This window comes from Heterocephalus glaber, unplaced genomic scaffold (genome assembly GCF_053883595.1).
Source record: "Heterocephalus glaber isolate CG9 unplaced genomic scaffold, H.glaber_assembly_v1.0 deba00001504, whole genome shotgun sequence".
Taxonomy (NCBI): domain Eukaryota; kingdom Metazoa; phylum Chordata; class Mammalia; order Rodentia; family Bathyergidae; genus Heterocephalus; species Heterocephalus glaber.
In genome coordinates, this window is record NW_028258324.1 from 9,365,344 (window position 1) to 9,379,866 (window position 14,523).

The 14,523-nt window shown below is 35.4% G+C and overlaps 1 protein-coding gene across 10 annotated transcripts in view; it reads left to right on the plus strand.

The window, feature by feature from the left end:
* The window catches only part of Tmem108 (transmembrane protein 108), a 365,897-nt gene that overhangs the window by 178,515 nt on the left and 172,859 nt on the right, over positions 1 to 14,523 (plus strand). Inside the window, exon 1 of one of the 10 annotated variants that reach the window (XM_087186156.1) lies at positions 5,330 to 5,365. The exons of the other annotated variants lie outside the window; for them this stretch is intronic. The gene's annotated coding sequence lies outside the window, so the exon portion shown is untranslated. Of the gene's footprint in view, positions 1 to 5,329; positions 5,366 to 14,523 lie in introns of those variants that run through there. 10 annotated transcript variants of the gene reach the window in all.

The following is a 14,523-nucleotide window of genomic DNA, read 5'->3' on the forward strand; positions in this document are numbered from 1 at the left end:
CTTACTCTTGGTAATTATGTTTTGTAAAGTCACTGTGAACACTAACTTAGCAAATACTGAACGATTTCTCATAAGGGAAAGACAGGGTTTGGTTCCTGTAAGCCTCTCACAATTTTGTCAGCTGATCAACACATAACCTTGTTTTATATGTGCTTCTGTTTAAAGACATCTTGATTAATACTCATTGTTTGTTCATTACCATTGAATTCAGAGCCAGCAGCACTATAGCTTATGCCTAAACAAAGCTTATCTGATGTGCATATTTTTCCTATAAGACATATCACAGCCTTCTTGTGCTTAGGAACTTTAGATAGCACCTTAGCACGATGCTTAGGAGCCATTTTTAATGGCAAAATCAACAATAAAAGCACACAGAAATAAAAAACATTTCTGTACAGTGTAAGAGCTGAAACAAGGCAGGACATCACCTTGGTCATTTTGTTCATCTTCATCTGGGTAAGTTTGCACTGGTTGATAAAAAATTTTGCTATTCAGCATGTTCACAATGTACCATGAAAGCTTTCTTTTTGGTAACTATTACAATTGACTTGTTTTCTTGATTTCTATTTTGGATAGGTCATTGTTAGTGTATGGAAAAGCAACTGATTTTTGTGTATTGCAAAGATCAGTAATTGCAACTGTACTGAATTCATTTATTTATTCTAACAGTGTTTTGGTATAATCTTTAGGGTTCCTTATATCTAGAATTATGTCATTTATAGACATCTATAATTTAGCTTCTTTCCTTCTGATTGGCATCCGTTTTATTTTTCTCTCTTGCCTAATTGCTCTAACTAGGACTTCCAGTACTGTATTGAATGGAAGTGGTAAGAATTGGCATCCTTGTTTCTGGTTTTAGAGAAAATGCTTTTAGTTTTTCCTCACTAAGTATGATACTATAGGTTTATCATATATAGCTTTTATTCTGTTGAGTATATTTCTCATATTCCTTATTGAGGGTTTTGTCATAAGATGCTGTTGAATGCTTTTTCTATATGTACATTTTAATCCTTAATTCTGGTTTGTGTGCATCACATGTATATATTTATATATATTGAATTATCCTTACATCTCTCGGTTAAATTCTATATGATTTTGAAGAGTAATCCTTTTTATATGCTACTGAATTTGATTTGCAAGTATTTTATTGAAGACTTGGGGGTTCATCAGGGATATTGCCCTATAGTTTTCTTTTCCTTTAATGTCCTAGTCTGCCTTGGGATCTGAGTTAAAAAATTAGTTTGGAAGTCTTCTCTTTTCTTCATTTTTTTGGAAGAGTTTAACAAGGGCTGGTATTAGTTTTTCCTTAAATGTTTGGTAGAATTGAGAAATGAAGTCATCAAGTCCTGGACTTTTCTTTCATGGGAATTTTTGTTGATAATTAAATCCCCTTACTATTGTTCTGTTCAAATTTTCTATTTTTTCATGATTCATCTTGGTAAGTTGTATATGTCTAGGAATTTATCCATTTCTATCCAATTTATTGTATTTAATTGTTCATCTCCTTTCTAATCTTTATTTCCTTCCTATTGCTAAATTTAGGTTTACATTATTCTTTTTCAAGTTCCTTTAAGTGTAATGTTATTTATTTGAGATTTTCATTTTTGATGTAGGCGTTTATTGCTATGAACTTTCTTCATTTTTATTAACACATATTATTTGCATTCATGCATATAATATGTACTGATAAAAGCTAACCTCCGTTTTCCACCCTCCCCCCATACATACCCTTTCCAATCTCTAGTAATCACTACCCTATTTTCAAGTCAATGCTTTTAGCTTCCATGTATGACAGAATATGTGGTGATGTCTGGCTTATTTCACTTAATATGATATCCTCCAGTTCCATCCATTTTGCTGAAAATGGCAAAATTTCATTCTTTCTGGGTTGAATAATATTTCACAGTGTATATACACAGATTTTCTTTATCAAGTCATTTATTTATGGACACCTAGGCTGATTTCATATCTTAGCTATTGTGGATAATGTCACAATAAACATGAGCACACATGTGATATTTATTTGTTTATTTTTTGTATATATACCCAGAAATGGGATGGCCAAATCATATAGTAGGTCTTTTTAGTTTTTTTGAGGAACCCCCATACTCTTCTCCATAGTAACTATACTAATTGATATTCCTGTCAACAGTGTACAGTGGTACCTCAGTTCATGAGCTTCATTTGTTCCACAATTATGGATACAAACCAAATTGGTCAAAAACCAAATCAAAGTTCCCCATCAGCATCAATGTAAATGTGGTTAATCTATTCTGACCTCTATGAACATGGTCATGAACCAATTTTAGTCACAAGCCAAATCAGATTTTCTCGTAAGTTTCAATATAAATAAGATTAATCCTTTCTAAATCATATATATTTTTAACCACAAAAATATGAAACAAAGTACAGTACAGTACAGTATGAAGAGAGAAAATACTAACTTTGCATGAGGCGACTTCTGGTATGGAAGACAGGAAGGTGGGTGGGGAGCAAGTTATTGTATGGAGGGAGAGTTGCCCTCCATAAGGACATTGGGGAGATCTTCAGGGATTTCCTCTTGTCTCTTAGCTGCAGTCAATTTTGACAAAAAAAATCTGTCTAATGTCCCTTGTTTTTTTTTAACTGCATAAGCCTCCCGAAGTGAGAGACCACATTATCATTCATCAGATTCAACACTTTATTCACTACAGTTATGTCAGGGTAGTGCTTATCAAAGAAACCCTAGCACTCATTCCATTTTTCCATGATGGATTCTATCTCATCACTGTTAACCTCCCTGCCTTCCTCTTCCTCAGTGGAATGCTCCTCAACAAGTGCCTTTTGCTGCTCACTCTGGAGTTCAGCAAGTTCTTCCATCATCAGCTCCTCTTTGTGGTCCTCAACAAACTCCTCTGAGTCTGCACCGTCAATCTCCAGACCCTACTCTTGCCCATGGATACAATCTCCTCCACTCACTGTGCATCAGACCCTTCAAAGTCATGTTCAGTGACACATTCTGGCCAGATTTTCTTCCGGGCTGAGTTTAAGGTCTGGTATGTGACATCTTCCTATGCTTTGTCAGTGAGGTTGATACAGTGGAGGACATTGGGATGTTTCTTCTGTTCCAGAATTGTGGAAAGAAATGCACAGAGACACAGAAGTTGGGTAAAATAAAAATTTACTCGCGAGCAGGCAGGACTGCCAGAAACTTGTCTGGTCGGAGTCTGCGCCCTGTGTTCTTTGTCCATCACCTTTTATACTTTGGTCAGTCATTATCTCATCTCTAGTGGTCTTTGTTAAGTAAATAAAGTTCCAATTCCTGTTTAATGGTTAGACACAGGTGGTTTCTGTCACTGATTACAGTCCTAAACACATGACAGTTAAGGCACATACATCACAAGTTTGTTCAAAGATTCCCACTTTGTTCTTCAGAGCTAGGATGTTATCTATAGTGGAGCTACACATCAAAGGAGCTATATAACCTTCACTTTAAACAACAAAAGCAATGGGCTAAGGCAAGCTTTTAAAGGGATATACTATCTATTTTGCTTTCACAACTACTTTAATAGCTAATCTACTAACCTTACTTTAAAACTTTTCCCTATCACTTTCAGAACTCTTTCAGAATCAAGGATGCCTCTTTAGTGACATTGAAACACCTGGTAAAGAGTACTTTTGTGTGCAGCTTCTTGAAGTTGCAGATCACTTGCTAGTCCATGGGCTGCAGAACAGGTGTCATGTTGCAAGGGAGGAACTTGACCTTTATGAAGTCATACTCAGTGTCCATATCATCCACTAATGCTGGAGAGTGTCTTGGGGCATTGTCCATCAGAAGAAGGTAACTTTCAGGCAGTTAGTTGTCAGAAAGATATTTCTTAATGGTAAACACCTCATGCAGCCATTCCATGAACAAACGCCTTGTGACATTTGCATTGGCCCTCCACATGTCAGGCAGTCTGGCCTTGCTCATACTCTGTTCCATGAATGTAGAAGGGTTTTCTTGCAGTAAATCGCTGCAATTTCCTGGCTTTTTCACAGATCATACCTTCACTAACACTGTCACCTGTTAGCTGTGTTTTTCATTTAACCCCACAAGAAAGTTTTTCTACCTCTTCCAGCACTTGTGTCCTCTACTTGGTTAACATTGTTACTCCATTTGTTACTCCTTTGGTGGTATCTTTATTCTTCAAAATAGTTGAGATTGTCGACTTTGCCATCTTGTACTCTGAGACCAGATCAGTCATACAAATAATACACTAATGCTTTGCTACAATTTCCTTCTTTAATTCAATGGTTATTTTCTTCAAAACCTTCTTTCCATTCTTGCTTTGCACTTTTTTGTTACCTTCATTATTACTCTGCACATTCTGATTACTTTCATTACCACTCTGCACTTTCTTTTTACCACCATACTTGCACTGTACTTTCTTTGGAGACATGCTGGATTGAATAATACAGTACATTATTCTGTGTGCTGAAAAGCACACAAAAAAGCAACCCAGAAAATGTACACAGGTCTGTCTGTGACTACAAAGTCAGCTAGAGAAAGCCACAACCACATCAGAACCGGAAAGATGACCCCATTCATGTTTGTGCAGGGAAGATGGCCGCAGTCATGTTTGTCGTCCAATGCAGAGTTTACCAATAAAAGCAAAATTTTGCTTAATGTTTCTGTTCATGAACCAAATTGTTTGCAAACAGAACCAAGGTATTACTGTATATGTGATTGTTTTTCTCCACATCCTTCCCAGCATTTGTTAGGTTTTTTGAATGTAGCCATTGTAAATGGGGTGAGATGGTATCTCATTATAGTTTTGATTTGCATTTCCCTGATGGTTAGTGATAGCATTTTTTGTATGTTGTTGGCCTTATGTAGTCCTTCCTTTGAGAAGTGTCTATTCAGATCAGTTCTGATTTTAGTTGGATTACTTGGATTTTTTTAGTTCTTATTTATTCTAGATAATAACTTCCTGTCAGATGCATAGTTGGAAGTTATTTTCTCCCATTCTGTAGGTTGTCTCTTCATTCTGTCACTTGTTTCCTTTGCTGTGAGAAAGCTTTTCAGTTTGATGTAATCCTATTAATCAATTTTTGTTTTATTTCCTGTACTTTTAGGATCCTACCAGAAAACCATTGCCTTTAGTAGTGTCTTAACATAGTTCCCCTACATTTTGTTCAAATCGTTTCACAATTTTAGGTTAAAAGTTTAGGTCTTTGACCCATGTTAAGTTGATTTTTATGAAGTGTAAGAGAGATGAGTCTGGGTGTCTAGTTTCAATATTATGCATGTACACCTAGTTTTTCCAGCACCATCTATTGAAGAGGCTTTTTTTTTTTTTTTTTGCAGTACCAGAGATCAAATTCAGGACCTTGCGCTTGCAAGGTAGGTATGGTGCCACTGAGCTAAATACCTGGCCCTGCAGTGTATGCTTTTTTGCACCTTACATAGCTGCAAAGGCATAAGTGGGTTTATTTCTGATATCTGTATTCTGTTCCATTAGTCTACACATCTGTTTTTATGCCAGTACCATGCTGTTTTGGTCCTTGTAGCTCTGCAGTATATCTTGAAGTCAGGTATTGTGATCCTCCAGCTTTGTTCTCTTTGCTCAAGGTCTTTCCATTTTTTATGTCTTCATTTCTTTCATCAATATTTGGTAATTTTCATTGGAGAGGTCTCTCTCTTCCTTGGCTGTTTATTCCTGGGGGTGTGTTTGTGTGTGTGTGTGTGTGTGTGTGTGTGTGTGTGTCAGTTGTTAATGGGATCACTTTCATGACTCCTTTCTCATCAAATTTGTTATCAGTGCATAGAAAAGTTACTGTTTTGGGGACATTAATTGTATATCATCCTACTTTACTAAATTTATCTTTCTTTTGGTGGAGTCTTTTTAAATTTCTGTATAGAATCATATCTGCAAATAGGTATAATTTGACTTCTTCCTTATTTGGATGGCTTTTATTTCTTCTTGCATAATTGCTCTAAAATGTCTAGTACTATATTGAATAAGAGAAATGAGAGTGTACAGCCTCGATTTCTTTCTGATCTTAGAGAAAATGCTTTTAGCTTTTCTCCATTTAGTGTGATCTTGGCTATAGATTTGTCATATGTAGCCTTTCTCACATGGAGGTGTGTTCCTTCTATATCTAATTTGTTCATGACTTATCATGATGGGAATTTTATTTTTATTAAATGTTTTTTTCTGTATCAAGGTATTTTTATCCTTCATTCTGTTGATGACAGTGTATTATATGTATTGATTTGCATATGTTTAATTATCCTTGCATCCCTGAGATGAAACCGATTTGTTCACAGTAAATAGTCTTTTTGATGTGTGTTGGATTCTGTTTTCTAGTGTTTGTTAAGAATCTTTGCATCTATCTTCATCAGGGATATTGGTCTATAGTTTTCTTTTATTATGTATTCTTGTCTGGTTTTGGTAACAATGTAATGACAGCCTCATAGAATCAGTTTGAAGGGCTTTTCTCCCTTTCAGTGCTATGGAATAGGTTGAGAAGAACTGGTATTAGTTCTTTAAATGTTTGCTAAAAATTCAGCAGTGACGCCATCTGGCACTGGACTTTTTATTACTGATGGAATCTCATTACTTGTTATTTGTTCACATTTTTGTGTCCTTGTAGTACAATTTTGGTTAGTCATATGTGTCCAAAAATTTGGCCATATCTTCTGTGTTTTCCAATTTGTTGTCATATAATTTTTCATAACAATCTCTAATGACCCTCTGTATTTCTTTGGAATCATAATTGTAATGGTTTCTTTTTCATCTCAAATTTCATTTATTTGGGTCATCTCTTTTTTAATGGCTAATTAGCTAAAAGTTTGTCTATTTTATTTATCTTTTTAAAGAACCAACTCCTTGATCTTTTGTATTATTTTTAACTCTCTTATTTTTTTTTTCTGCTCTGATTTTTTTTCCTCCTACTAACTTTGTAGTTAGTTAATTCTTGCTTTTTAAAAAGTCTTTAAGATGAGCTGCATCATTGGGTTATTTATTTGAAATCTTTTTTATGTAGGTACTAACCACTACAAACTTCCTTCTTAGTACTGCTTTTGGTGCATCCTACAAATTTTGGTAGGTTGGTTTTCCATTTTAATTTGTTTTAATGTCCTCAAATTTTCAATCTGACTTTCTTGGTGACCCACTGTTTGTTCAGAAGTGAGTTATAGTGTCTCCTGCACTTGTATAATTTCTAAAAGTTCTATTGTTGTTGACTTCTCACTTTACTCCATAGCCAGAAATAGTACATGGTGTGATTTCAGTTTTTAGAATTAATACTTGTTTTGTGGTAAACCACAAAAATATATGGCCTACTCTAGAGAAAGTTCCATGTGCAGATCAAGAAAATGTGTTGTCTGCAATTGTTGGATGGAATGTTCTACAAATGTATACTGGATGATCTACCTTTTGGTGAAAGTGGAACATTAAAATCACCTACTATCACTGTATTGGAGCCTATCTTTCTCTTTAGATCTAATGTGTTTATTTTATAAATTTGGGTGTTCTGACTAGGTATGCATAGATTTGGAATCATTATATCTTCTTGTTGAGTGTTGAATTTATCCTTGATAATTATATATTGCCCTCTTTCTTCTTTTTTTATAGTTTTTATCTGGAAGTCTACTTTGTCAGATGCTATATTTCTGCTTGCTTGCATATCTATCTGTTGGAATATCATTTTTAATCCTTACTTTCATTCAGTGTGTGTGTGTGTGTGTGTGTGTGTGTGTGTGTGTGTGTGTGTGTATTTACTGGTCAGGTAGGTTTCTTGTAGGCATATTGTTGAATTTTTGTTTTCTTTTTATCCATTTAATCAACCTGTATCATTATTCATTTAGAGTATTTAGTCTGTTTACATTCAAGGTTATTATTGATAGGTAAAGAGTCTGGTCATTTTAATGATTTTGTTCTGGTTGTTTTGAATATTTTTTGTTCTATTCTTCCTCTCTTGTTCATCATTGTGGTTTGATGGTTTACTGTATTGATAATATTTGATTCTTTTCTATTTCTCTTTTGAGTATCTCTTCTAATGGATTTATGCTTCCATGTGCTTTCATAGTGATAGTTATCTTCCTTTTACTTCTGAATATAGGAATCTCTTACATATCTTTTGTGAGGCTGGTTTGATGATAATGAGTTCTTTCAGTTTTTATTTGTCTTGGAAACACTTTATTTCTGAATAATACCCTTACTGGATATAGTATTTTTGCTTAACAGTCATTTTTTTTTCTAAAGACATAAACAGTTTCTGATGAGAAATCTGCAGTTAGTCTAATGGGGATACTTTATAGAAAAATTGGCTTGGTACTTTTCCTTTGAAGATTTTAGAATTTTTTATTGGTTGTGTATTTTGATAGTTTGACAATTTGATTATAATGTGCCACAGTGAAGACCTTTTCAGGTCATGTTTATTTGGGGCCTTATAAACCTCCTATATAGAGATATCTGTATCTTTCTCAAGATTGGTTAATACTTCTGATATTATTTCATTAAATTAATTTTTTATTCCCTTATTTTTTTCCACTTCACTCTTGGAAATTCTGAAGATATGGACATTTGTTCATTTAATGATGCCCTATAGATCTTTTTTGTTTTTTGTATTAAATTCTTTTATTGGTACATTGTAGGTATACAACACAATTACATTTCTCCTTGGGAATTGTACCTTTATATAATGCATCTTGGTTCTTATTTTTTCCCCATTCCTAGCCCTCCCTTCATGCCCTCCACCCTTCCCTATTTACAAAGACTTTATTTCCATTTTTTCCATTTCTCGTCATTTTTCCTTTCCCTTCTTTCCTTTCCCCTGCCCCTCCCACTACCCCTACCCCTTTGGACCTTTTCTTCCTATTTGGCATTATCAATTATTCATTCTAATAATTGGCACATTTTAGATATACAATATAATGACATTCATCATTGGAAATTTGCACCTTTCCATAGTCTCTCTTGGTTCTTATTTTTCACCCTTGCCCAGCCCTCCCTTCAACCCCTCCAGTCCTCCCTATTTACAAAGATTCTGTTGCCATTTTTCCATTTTCTCATATTAATCCCATTCCCTTCTATCCTTTCCCCTAGCCCTCCCACTTCCTTCCCCTTTGCCCCTCTTCTTCCTATTTCACATTACCTATTATACATTTAGTCCTTATTTACACTTTCAGTTTCTCACACCACAGAAACTATTTGGTATTTATACACGTGTGTCCTATTTATTTCACTTAAGAGTGTCATCTCAATGTGCATCCACTTAGCGATAAATATCTCTAATTTCTCATTTTTTATGGCAGAATAGTATTCCATTTTATTAAAAAAACACATTTTCTTTATCTAGTCTCCAGTTGATGGGCATTTGGGTGGCTTCCAAGTTTTAGTTGTTACGAACGGTGCTGTTATGAACATGGGCACACATATATCACTGTGGTATGACTCTTTTAATTCTTTGGGGAAGATCCCCAGCAGTGGAATAGCGGGGTCAAATGGGACTTCCAGTCCTAGTTCTTTGAAGTATCTCCATACTGATTTCCACAGTGGTTGCACCAGTCTACACTCCCACCAGCAGTGGAGCAGGGTTCCTCTTTCCCCACAGCCCCGCCAGCATTTGTTATTGGTTGATTTCATGATAGCATCCATTCTTTCTGGAGTGAAGTGGAATCTCAGTGTTGTTTTCATTTGCACCTCTCAAATGACCAGTGATGTTGAACATTTTTTCATGTATTTATTTGCTCTTTCTACTTCTTTGTCTGAGAAATGTCTGTTCATTTCAGATGCCCATTTTTGGATTGGGTCTTTAAATTTGGGAGGTCTGATCTTTTTAAGTTCTTTATAGATTCGAGATAGTAGACCTTTAAGGAAGAGCAGGTGAAGATTTTTTTCCCACATTGTGGGTTGTCTCTTCACACTGCTGGTGGTTTCTCTTGCTGTGCAGAAGCCTTTTAATAAGAAGAGATCCCATTTGTTGATTGGTTGTGCTAGTTCACGGGCAACTGAGGTTTTGTTCATAAAATCTTTTCCTACACCAATGCCTTCAAGGGTTCTGCCTAACCTCTGTTCCAACTGGTTCAGAGTTTCTATTTTAATATTTAGATCTTTAATCCATTTTGATTTTAGTTTAGTGCATGGTGAGAGATATAAGTCTAGTTTTAATCTTTGGCAAGTTGAAGCCCAATTTTTCCAGCACCATTTATTAAAGAGGCTATCTTTCCTCCAGTGAGGGTGTTTGGCTCCTTTGTTGAAGATGAGATGGCTGAGTGTGTCTGGCGTTGTTTCTGCATCTTCTAATCTGTTCCACTGGTCCTCAAGTCTGTTTCTTTGCCAGTACCATGCTGTTTTTATCACAGTAGCTTTGTAGTAGAGTTGCAGGTTGGGGATTGTGATACCCCCTGCCATGTCTCTGTTACCTAGAATTGCGTTTGCTATTCTGGGTCTCATCTTTTTCCAAATGAATTTTTGGATTGTTTTCTCAAGGTCCATGAAGTATGCTGCTGGGATCTCAATTGGAATTGCATTAAATCTATATAGCAGTTTTGGAAGTATGGCCATTTTCACTATATTAATCCTTCCTACCCAGAAGCAGGGGATGTCTGTCCATTTTCTGATATCATCTTCAATCTCTCTTTTCAGAGTGCCATAGTTTTCAGAGAAGAGGTCTTTGATTTCTTTCATTAGGATGATTCCTAGGTATTTCAGTTTTTTGGATGCTATTGTGAAAGGAATTATTTGCCCTATTTCTCTCTCAGTGAGTCTGTCATTGGTGTAGAGGAAAGCTATTGATTTTTGTGTGTTGACCTTGTAACCAGCTACTTGACTGAATTTGGTTATTAAGTCTAGAAGACTTTTGGTGGAGTTCTTGGGGTCTTCTATATAGAGTATCATGTCATCTGCAAATAATGACAATTTGACTTCTTCATTGCCTATCTTTATTCCTTTTATTTCTTTCTCTTGTTTAATTGCTGTGGCTAATGTTTCCAGAACTATATTGAACAAGAGTGGTGATAGTGGACACCCTTGTCTTGTTCCTGATTTTAGTGTGAAGGATTTCAGTTTTTGACCATTTAGTATACTATTGGCTGTTGGTTTTTCATAAACGGCTTCTATCAGTTTTAGGTAGAGACCATCTATTCCAATTTTTTGTAGGGTTTTTATCATAAATGCATGTTGGATTTTGTCAAATGCTTTTTCTGCGTCTATGGAGATAATCATATGGTTTTTGTCCTTGGCTCTATTGATATAGTGTATTACATTGATTGATTTGCATATATTGAACCATCCCTGCATCCCTGGGATGAATCCCACTTGATCAGGGTGTATGATCTTCTTGATGATCTTCTGCATTCTGTTTGCCAGTATCTTATTAAGGATTTTTGCATCTATGTTCATTAGTGAGTTTGGCCTATAGTTTTCTTTTTCAGTTGGGTCTTTCTCTGCTTTGGGGATCAAGGTGATGCTTGCTTCCAGGAATGAATTTGAGAGTATTGCTTCCCTTTCAATTTCATTGAAGTGTTTAAACAGTAGTGGCAGCCTTCTTCTCTAAATGTCTTGTAGAATTCAGCAGTGAAGCCATCAGAATGCCCTATAGATCTTGATATCCCTCTCTCCCTCTCTCTCTCCCTCTCTTTCCCTTTCTTTCCCTCTCTTTCCCTCTCTTTCCCTCTCTCTCCCTCCTGGGTTCTTTCAAAAGACCAACTTTCAAGTTCAGATATTCTTACTTCCACCTTGATTTAGTCTATTGTTGAGGTTTTTCAACTATATTTCTCATTTTACTTTTTGAGCTCTTCATTTCCAAAATTTCTGTTTGGTTAATTTTCAGACTCTTTCTCTGTGGAATTTCTTATTCATATCTTGCATTAATTTCACCTGTTTTTCTGGGTTACAGATGTAGCTAAGTGGTAAAGCTCTTGCTTACCATGTATGAGGCTCAACATTATAACAATACTGATAGTTATAATGTTAGCTATTATCTTTATTCTCTTAGATCTCATTGAGCTTTTGATTTGTGCATCTGATGGATCAGGTATCGCTACCATTTTTGTGGCATGTCCTTAGTAAAGCAGTTGCTTTGAAGATAGATTTTTGAGATGTTGGTTTGCTACTGTGAAGATTTTAGGTTACTTATCTAAGAATTCTGTAAGAGGATTGTAAAACTTTCCAGTAGCTAGTATTGCTAGCATCTATACTGATAAAGTATAATGAAATATCCGTTTCACCTTTATCCTTGCAAAAGGGAGACTCTTCCTCCTCCTCAGGCTGTGGAGGCAGGTTTTCAAATATTACAGAACTTTGTATCTCTTACTATGCTGATGTCCCAGGTCTCTAAATCTTACAAGGTTCCAGTCTCTCTTGTTGATTTCTAGGGTTTTTCCATGGTTACTTGCCTGGAAATGCAGCTATCCACCTGTACCTCCGGTGCTTCTTTATGGAGGAGGTGAGTGCTGGGTACCTTTATTCAGTCATCTAGAATGTACCTAAATTTCCCTTCTAATACTTCGTTTGCTTTATCTCGTAAGTTTTGGTATATTATATGCCCATTTTCATTTTTCTGAAGATAGATTTTGATTTCCTTTTAACTTCTTCTTTGACTCATTGTTCAGGACCATGCTGTTTAATTGTAAACAATTATACTTGTAAATTTCCTGAATTTTATCCTGTTACTGATTTCTAGTTTAATATCATTGAGGTCAGACAATATACTTGATATGATTTTAGTCTTGTGAAATTGTTCACACTTGATTTGTAGCCTAACCCCTTATCTTTCCTGGAGAAGATTCTATGTGTGCAGAACACATATTCTTCTCAAGCATATATGGTACCTTCTCCAGGACAAATCAGAGGTTAGACTACAGGCCTCAAAGGGGCATGCCTATAATCCCAGAACTCTTGTCAGTAAAAGAACACTGACAAATTACATTTTAGTTTTGACTAAGTGGATCACAAGTTCAGGACCAAGATGGGCAACTTAACTAATTAGCAGACCTTGTCTCAAAATAAAAATTAAAATTAAAAAAAAGAGTGCTGGAGGTATAGCTCAGTATGAAGTCCCTGAGTTCAATCCCCATTACCACCCCCAAAAGTATATTCTGCTTCTGCTGGATAGAATGTTCTATATATCTTTGTTAGATCCACTTGTAATTTATCTTACAAGACTTTTTGAAGTTAATTGTGATATATAAAGATTGAAAACCAGACTAATAGGCCAAAGAACAAATAAAATATCTAATACAATTATACTAAGTAAAGGTACACGTTTAGATACATTGTCCACAATACCTTGTCTTTCTCTCTTTTTTCTATTTTCTATCTATATCTATCTATCTATATGATAAAGGAAACCATGCCATATCTAGGCTTCTGTGTCTGAGTTACTTCACTTAACATTATGGTTTTAAGGTACATCCATTTTCCTACAAATGACTCAAGTTTATTCTTCCTTATGGCAGAGTGGAATACAAATGGCAGTGCTATTATGAATTGTTCTGCTGTAAATGTGAGTATTCACACATCACTGTGGTATGGTGTCTTCAGCTCTTTGGGGAAAATACCTAGAAGGGGAATAGCTGGGTCAAATGGAATGTCTATCTTTAGTTTTTTGAGGAATCTCCTTACTGATTTCCATGGTGATTGTATTTATTTACAGTCCCACCAACAATGAAGAAATGTTCCTTTGTCCCTACAGCCTCACCAACATTTGTTATTGATTGATTTCTTGATGATAGCCATTTTCTTTCTGGAGTGAGAAGGAATCTCAGTGTTGTTTTAATTTTCATTTCTCCAGTAGCTGCCAATGTTGAACATTTTTTTCATGTATTTATTGGCCATTTATATTTCTTCATCAAAGAAGTGTCCATTCATTTCAGATGCCCAGTTTTTAATTAGATCTTTAATTTTGAGGAATCTAGTTTTTTTTAGTTCTTTATATATTCTGGATGTTAGTCCTTTTTCTGAGAAGCAGCTAGCAAAAATTTTTTCCCATTCTACAGGTTGTGTCTTCATTCTTTTGGTGGTTTCCTTTGCTGAGCAGAAGCTTTTTATTCTTGCCACTTCCTGAAACAATTCTGGAAATCATCTTTTATGAGTGTCTTTAGTTGTACTGTTGTGGATACCTTGATGTCCTGAATTAATTCAAAACATTTACCTATCACGGTCATTTTGACTTTGATGAAGTGCCAGCATTTGCACCATGCCAAATCCAGTAAACAAGGTAAATGAGGACACACTGTAATATTTTTTTTATTCCTGCCTTTTCATTGGATAGCACATGGTAGCCACATTCACCATATTTTTGGTCATACCTCACAAAGACTATCATGAAGAGAACTTTCAGAACTGCTACCATAAGTGGTAAAAATTATGGGCTAAGTATGTTAACACCAAGGAGGATTATTTTGTGTGGAGGGTTAATGGCAATGTGGCAATGTGTCTTACTGTAATAAATTTTTTAAATTTAAACATGTATCATATATTTTGATTACACCACATAAATTGTGGTCTCAAAGGGTCCAAGTGTAGGAGTAAGCCAACATTTCAGTGTGTG